Source organism: Manis pentadactyla, chromosome 3, assembly GCF_030020395.1.
Source record: "Manis pentadactyla isolate mManPen7 chromosome 3, mManPen7.hap1, whole genome shotgun sequence".
Taxonomy (NCBI): Eukaryota; Metazoa; Chordata; class Mammalia; order Pholidota; family Manidae; genus Manis; species Manis pentadactyla.
Genome location: NC_080021.1, coordinates 13,129,344 through 13,136,278, shown reverse-complemented (window position 1 = coordinate 13,136,278; position 6,935 = coordinate 13,129,344).

The window sequence follows — 6,935 nt, the reverse complement described above, 5'->3', positions numbered from 1 at the left end:
ACTGTAGGAGGTGGTCATGCTCTTAGACTTCCATGTGTTTTGTGCCTCTGGCACCACAGGCTATCATCAAACACAGTCACACTCTCCCACACTATTCCATAAGTTTATCATGAGGAATAAATAAAGTTCATTTTGGTGCTTTTGGCAGACACAGTTCACAATAAGTGTTAATATTTTTTATTATCACTATTAATATTAATTAATCTCACTGCCAGCCAATGCTTGTACAGGACTTGAGAATTTTAAAAATATTTTCACAAAATATTTTCACATCTGTCATCTCTTTTTTCTGATCCTCACAGTAACCTTATGAAACTGGACAAAGAAATTCACTCAATACAGGGTGCGTAAGTGGCTTAGCCAACTTTTTACAGCTTATTCCTGGCGGGAGCTGTATCTTAAATCTGTATCTTAAAACCCGGTTCCCTAATTCCAAATTCTAGTTCTGAATTCTTGAGAACCCATCCTGCCGATTTCAGTTCTGTTGTCTCCTTCAGTTACAGATATTAAGTGAGCATAAGGAAGTATTATTTTGTACGATAACACAGAGGGGTGGGGAAGGTCGAGCGCTGTGAACTTAAAGTCGGGAGGGAAATCAATTGCGAGGGATTTGCTCTATCAGCTTCAGCCCTCCAAATGGGCAGGGTGCATTAGTGGTCATAAATGCAAGATAATCCTCCTTAGGTCCTGAGAGGTTGTAAAAGGAAGGATTGAAGTGGAAGAGAGACTTTGAAATATCTAAGGAGAGAAAATGGACCCAGTGATTTCACTCTTTGGGGCTGGAGACAAGCATTAGAATTATGAAGAAAGAATGTCAATTAAAGATTTCTAAGTTGACTGAGTCAGATTTATATTCTGTGCTCAGGATCAGGGAAAGAAGGAGCGGATATAAAGAAAAAGGATTTTCAGACTTCTTTACAGTCTAACAAGTGTTTTCTCATTGATTACCTCCTTGAATCTTTTCAAACACTTTTGGAAATATTCTTTCTATTTTTAAGTAGTTTTATCACTGCCTTCATAGAGTAGGTGGGAAAGCATGCTCAGTGAGATGCAAAATGTGTTCGCATTCACTCAGTAAGTGATGGAGCTGAGATTTGCCTCATTCCTAGTTCTATACAAGGAACACTCTTCTTGAGTTATTTCTTTTCCCACTGAAAAGCTTATTTGTATTTTATCCAGATGGTCCTTCCTGGTCCCGGACATTTTCATTGCAGTAGGGTAGCACACTGGATTGCCAATGTCTGCACACAGTCCGTCTCCCTGAGTTGCCTGAATGCTCCCTGACGCCTGACCAACGGCACAGAGGAGATGATTGGTGCATGTCAGCCAGGGGGCTGTGAGAGTGAGGAACTGGTTAATGGATTAATGGATGGAAGGCACGGATGTGCCATTGACCCAGACCACAGTACTAATGCGTGATGGCTTTCATTCTCCCCTGAAGACCGTTTTTTAAATCCTCAAATGTTAGAGCTGGAAGAAGTCTGAGGTCACCTAGTCCAACCTCATGATACTGCAGACAAGGAAAATGGATAGAGAACCATTTTGCCTCAGTCCACACAACATTGCTCAGCTCTGTAGTCATTGATCATCCCTTTGTAAACCTGCACAAAGGTACACATGGTCATGAGGTGGGCCAGTTCAGAGGGGGAAACTATTCATGGTGCCTGAAACATGCATTTGGCCTAATAATACATGGGAAGATTGACTGAATGAGTAAATCCATTCCTGTTCCTGGCAAATGATTCTAAGTGCATGCTTTACTGAGAGTGAGTCATTCTATCATTATATGCCAAGGAAGGCAAGATGTACCTGGATGTCTATTCTAGAAAGGGATAGCTTTAGAGCCCATTCATCTCTAACTTTTAATGATTCATTGGCTTCTGGGTCCACTAAGTGCTGGCTGACAGGTACAAGTCTCTCTTACATGGATTTTAAAATCTTCCCAGGGCCACCTCATTTGGTGCGATGTTAAAAACCTCTTGTCTCTTTATTCGCAGTGATAGAGGTGGGCTCTACTGTCCTTTTCTGCATTTTGGTCCCTGCAGAATTCTTGAGGACCCACCTTCCCCCTTCAGAAAATTATCTGCCTTCTCACAGATAAATGCAATCATAATGGCTATTCACGTTTCTAGGGATTTATCTGGAACAAAGGTATCTCTGTGTAAGCTAAGTAAATAAGGAAAATCTCTCTTTTTCCTGATTTTTTTCTGAGTATTTTAGTGCTACAGGGTCACAATTTAGTTCCCATGACCCTGAAACTGCCACAGGGGTGATTCAGAGAAATCTGGGTCCAGGACGGTCTGGAGACTTACTTCCCTGGTGCTTGTGAAAAACCTACCTGCACAAATGACATCGATCTGTATATGCTTTCAAAGTGAGTAGGTATCTGTTCTGGAAACCAAACAATCAAACTTTTATGAATAAGGGGTCATTTGTGTTCACATAATAGAGCTGGACAGGACAAACGCTAGGAGATTGACAAAGCAGATTTGCTCTGTCACCATCATTTCCTATTTGTGTGACCTTGGGAAAGCAGGTCCCTTATGACCTCCCTAAGACTCGGTTCCCTTATTTGTAAAATGGAGATAATACTTATCTTCAGAGGTTAATTGTGAACAGGACTCCACCGTCTGAGGGGCCTAGTTGGTTCATGGTTTGATTTCAACTTTGGTGTGAGACTTTTGGAAATTAAATTTCAGTTCAATGAACTGTGAGCAAGTATGATACCGGGCAGGTTACTGTGCCTCTGGGCCTCAGGTCCTGCACCTGTATGCAGAGGAGTTTCCATGCAATGACTTCTGAAAGCCCTTCAAATAGTAGTAACTATATGCACATATTATTACATGAAAAGCATTTATACACACACACACACACACACACACACACACACACACACATATATATATATATGTACATATTGATTAGATGTGCTATAAATATATATATATACACACACATATATTAGCTCATTTAATTGGTTCACATGCCCTGGGAGTTAGATAATATAATCTCCACTTTATAGAGGAAGGACATAAAGTTGAGAAAGAACAGAAAGACACCCATGTTCACAACAGTGAAAGTCAGAAATGCTGGGCTGTAAAGCAGATCTGGGACTGTCTAGACTCCCGGCAGGTCCACCACGTGATACTGTCATCTCAGGGGATGACAGTGCGGGAATATTAGGGCCACTCCTAAGGCATCTTGATTCCCATACTAGTCTCTCATTGATTCCAAAACCTCTTAGGTCAAGTCTTCTGGAACCTTGACAAAATTAGACAAAAATTAAATCATCTAAATCTTTCCCTTCTTACAAATTTAAACCAATAACTAATGAGTGGGCTCTGAGAGGTATGCTGGTGTCTTGTTATGTTAATGAGGTGACTTTGGAAAGCCCCTAGGTCACCAAAGGGTGGGGATTGCCTGTCAGGAGAGCCATCCATGTGATAAGAGGGTAGCAACTTTCAGTCTAATCCTCACATCCCATTCCAACCACTTGAGGAGGGAGGAGACAGAGGCTGGAGGTTGAGTCTATTGCCAATGGCCAGTGAATTAATCAATCATGCCTATGTAAAGAAGCTTCCGGATTGGAAACACATGAGGACTGGGGAGAGCGGCATGCCTGGAGAGGGCAAGGAAGCTTTGCACCCTTTCTCACACCTTCCCTTTGTATCCTTTCCATCTGGCTGTTCCTGAGTTATATCCTTTTGTAATAAACCAGTGTTCTAATAAGTAAAATATTCCTGAATTCTGTGAGCTTCTCTAGCAAATTATTCAAACCCAGGGAGGAGGTCACTGGAAACTCTGGTTTGTGGCCCTTCTTTGTTCAGAAGGTGATAAACCACATTTGTGTTTAACATCTGAAGTTGGGAGAGATAGTATTGTAGGACTGAACCCCTAACCTGTGGAACTGGACACTATGTCTAAGTAGATAGTGTCAGGACTAAGTTGAGGGTGCCCAGCTGGTGTCATAGAATTGCTTGGATGTGTAGGGAACCCCCTAACCACAGTGGAATTGGGTGCAGAACTCTTACCTTTCTACACAAATGCATCGATGACAGAAACCAGCCAAGTAAAAGGAGCTGCCCACAGCACAGGAAGGCCCTGGGGGAAGGACGGAGAGATTCAAGTGAGAGGAAAGATGTGGACGCTAACATTTTATTCATTTATTCCTAGTGAAAACCTTCAGTGGGCTATGCCAGGTCACAGCAAGTGAATTTGGCCCTGAGATATCCATCACTGGATTAGACAAAAAAGATGTCTTTAGTCTTATTACCACTGGGCTTGGGCCAATGAAGTCTATGCATCTGGAGTCCCCTAAGGGAGATGTGGGGACAAAATTTAATTGCGTCTTTCTGAGGAGTTAGCCAAAGACATGGGAAAAGAAACCATATTAGGAGGGAAAAAGGAAGAGAACAATTACTGAGTACCCCCTAGGTTTCCAGTGAGGACAGGGCAGACGCTAAACTCACAAGCCTGCAAACCCAGATCTTTGACTCAATAGTTATATAACCTAGCAATTTATTTAATCTTCCAGAGTTTTAAAAGTTTTTATGAGAATTAAATGAGATGAATAAAGTTATCAGAATACGTCCTAGCATGTCATAGCACTTAATAAGTTCTCTCTCTTATGACGATAGGGTTCTGTGCAATGTGTATGGGGTCATTTGTGGCTGTCTCAGTGACAAGGTGCTAGTGGTGTTTAGATTGCACTTTCTGGAGATGTTTACTCTCTTACAACCCATACAATAGACTTGCACAAAAGGGAATTTTCCCCACCTCTAATGTCAATAGTAGTCCTGTTGGGAAACACAGAGGTCTATCCTATAGTGTAGGCTGCATAATCTTTATAATTTTTCATCATTACCAATACTGTAAGATCAGTTATTAATACTCCTGATTCACAGAAGATGTAACTGAGATTTTCAATAACTTGCCCAGGGTCAAAAAGCTATTAACTATCATTGTTAGTTTTGAATTCGGATTTTTATTTACCAAATTCATGTTCTTTTTGTGATACTCTGCTTTCTTGATTAGAAGCATCATTCGTGTTTGAGTCTTTTTGAAAAGTGGAAAATTGGGCGTGAGCCAATGTCCTATCATAATTTGAATAGGAATATCCTAATTGAGTGGAAAAATTGGCTAATTTAAGGGGCAATTGTTGAAGTTCAGCAGCTTCAGCCATGTGAGAAGCTGCTTATTAGCTAAAAGGGAGACTGTCTTACTAATAACCAGCCGCTCCTGTATGAGGAGCCTGTTCTGTCAGAGCTCGTGTGAACAACAGTGGAGATACCCCCGGGCATCAACTGCTGTCAGAGAACAACATGAGCTTCCCATTTAGGTGTTCTTGGAGCTGAGCTAGTATGTGGAGGCATCTGGCAAGGAAATCAAGGATTGAACACATCAGCCTGATAGGAATGGGAGCAATAGAGGAAGGCATATCTGAAAAATACATATTTTTCTTGGATTCTAAAAGAAGATCTGGACCATGGCCTCTAAAGCATTCCTACATCAACTTACCAGTGTTAGAAAAGGCCTCCTGGTCAGAGTGGAATGTTTTACCCAGCATCTGATTTAGTCTGTGTCTACATTCATCTATTCATTTAACAAATACTTCTTGACTACATTCAAGGATCAAACACTGGGCTGAGGACTGTGGACACAAAAATGGATCTAACATGTTATCGTCTTCAGGGAGTTTATGATTGAATGAGGGGCACACACATAAGAAATGATTGCAAATCACTGTGAGAAGAAAGATGAAGAAGGACTTACAAAGTGTAAAGGGAGCATAACAGTGGGAGAGGCTGCTCCTGGGCGAGGCCAAGGAGGTTTCACTCCTTCAGCATAGGTGTGGGCACCCGTCAGCTGTCCATTAGGGAAGGACTTTGCAGGAAGAGAGGAGAGCAGATGCAACAGTAAGAACAAGGGTTAGGAGCTTAGCTCCAAGTCATGTGGCGAGGTGTGAAGAGAGATGTGAAGGGAAACAGAGGAATATAGGGCTGGAGAGCAGATAGGGGCAAAGCTGGGAAGGAGTTTGCTGAAGGGTTTGCCTTTTATTTGGCAGTCAATGGGGACACAGTAGCAGTGTAGGAATAAGATAGAATAAAATAAAATGTTGATGCATCATATAATTCGATACAAAAAGTGTATCATGTTGTCCCTGTCAATATTAAGTTGCCAAGTCTGCACCAATGGCTTTAGGGTTGTGCCTCACTTTTCTTTCCTGGTGTCCCCTCTGTGCTTCCCTCATCCAGACTCCCATCTTTCAGAATTTGCAACACTACAGTAGCCTCACAATTGCTTATTCCTTCCTTTAATCCATCTTGTATATATAGAGTTTTCTAAAATCAGAAACACCAGGGAGTGTGTGCTAAATACAAGATAGGAGCTCAATATATACTTCTTGAGGGACTGCTAATAAATGGCAATTAAAACTCATACAAGAGTTTATCATTTACTGAGCATTTTTTCATATCCTTTAAATTTTATAACTATCCTAGTTTGTGTTGTATTAGTCAAGAACTAACGGTTGTGAGAAACACAATGACAGATGTGGTGGTGTAAAAAGTGAAGAGTTAAAGATTCCAGAGAGGAATACTAAGCGGTAAGAAGTTGAATGTGAGTACGGAAGTGGGTTACTGAATTGGGGTTTAATAAAGTTTTGAAAAGGAAGAATATTCCTATAGATGGAATTCATATGTTGAAGTCTTAAGCTCCCGTATCTCAGAATGTGATCTTATTTGGAAATACGGTCATGGCAGATATAATTGGTTAAGATGAGGTCATATAGGAGTAGAGTGGGTCCCTAATAATATATATAATAATTATTATATAATCACCATAATCCTAATATAAAGGTGTCCTTATAAAAAGGAGAATTTGGACACAGATGTGCGTAGAGAGAATACAAATGGGAGGGGATGCAGGGAAAGCAC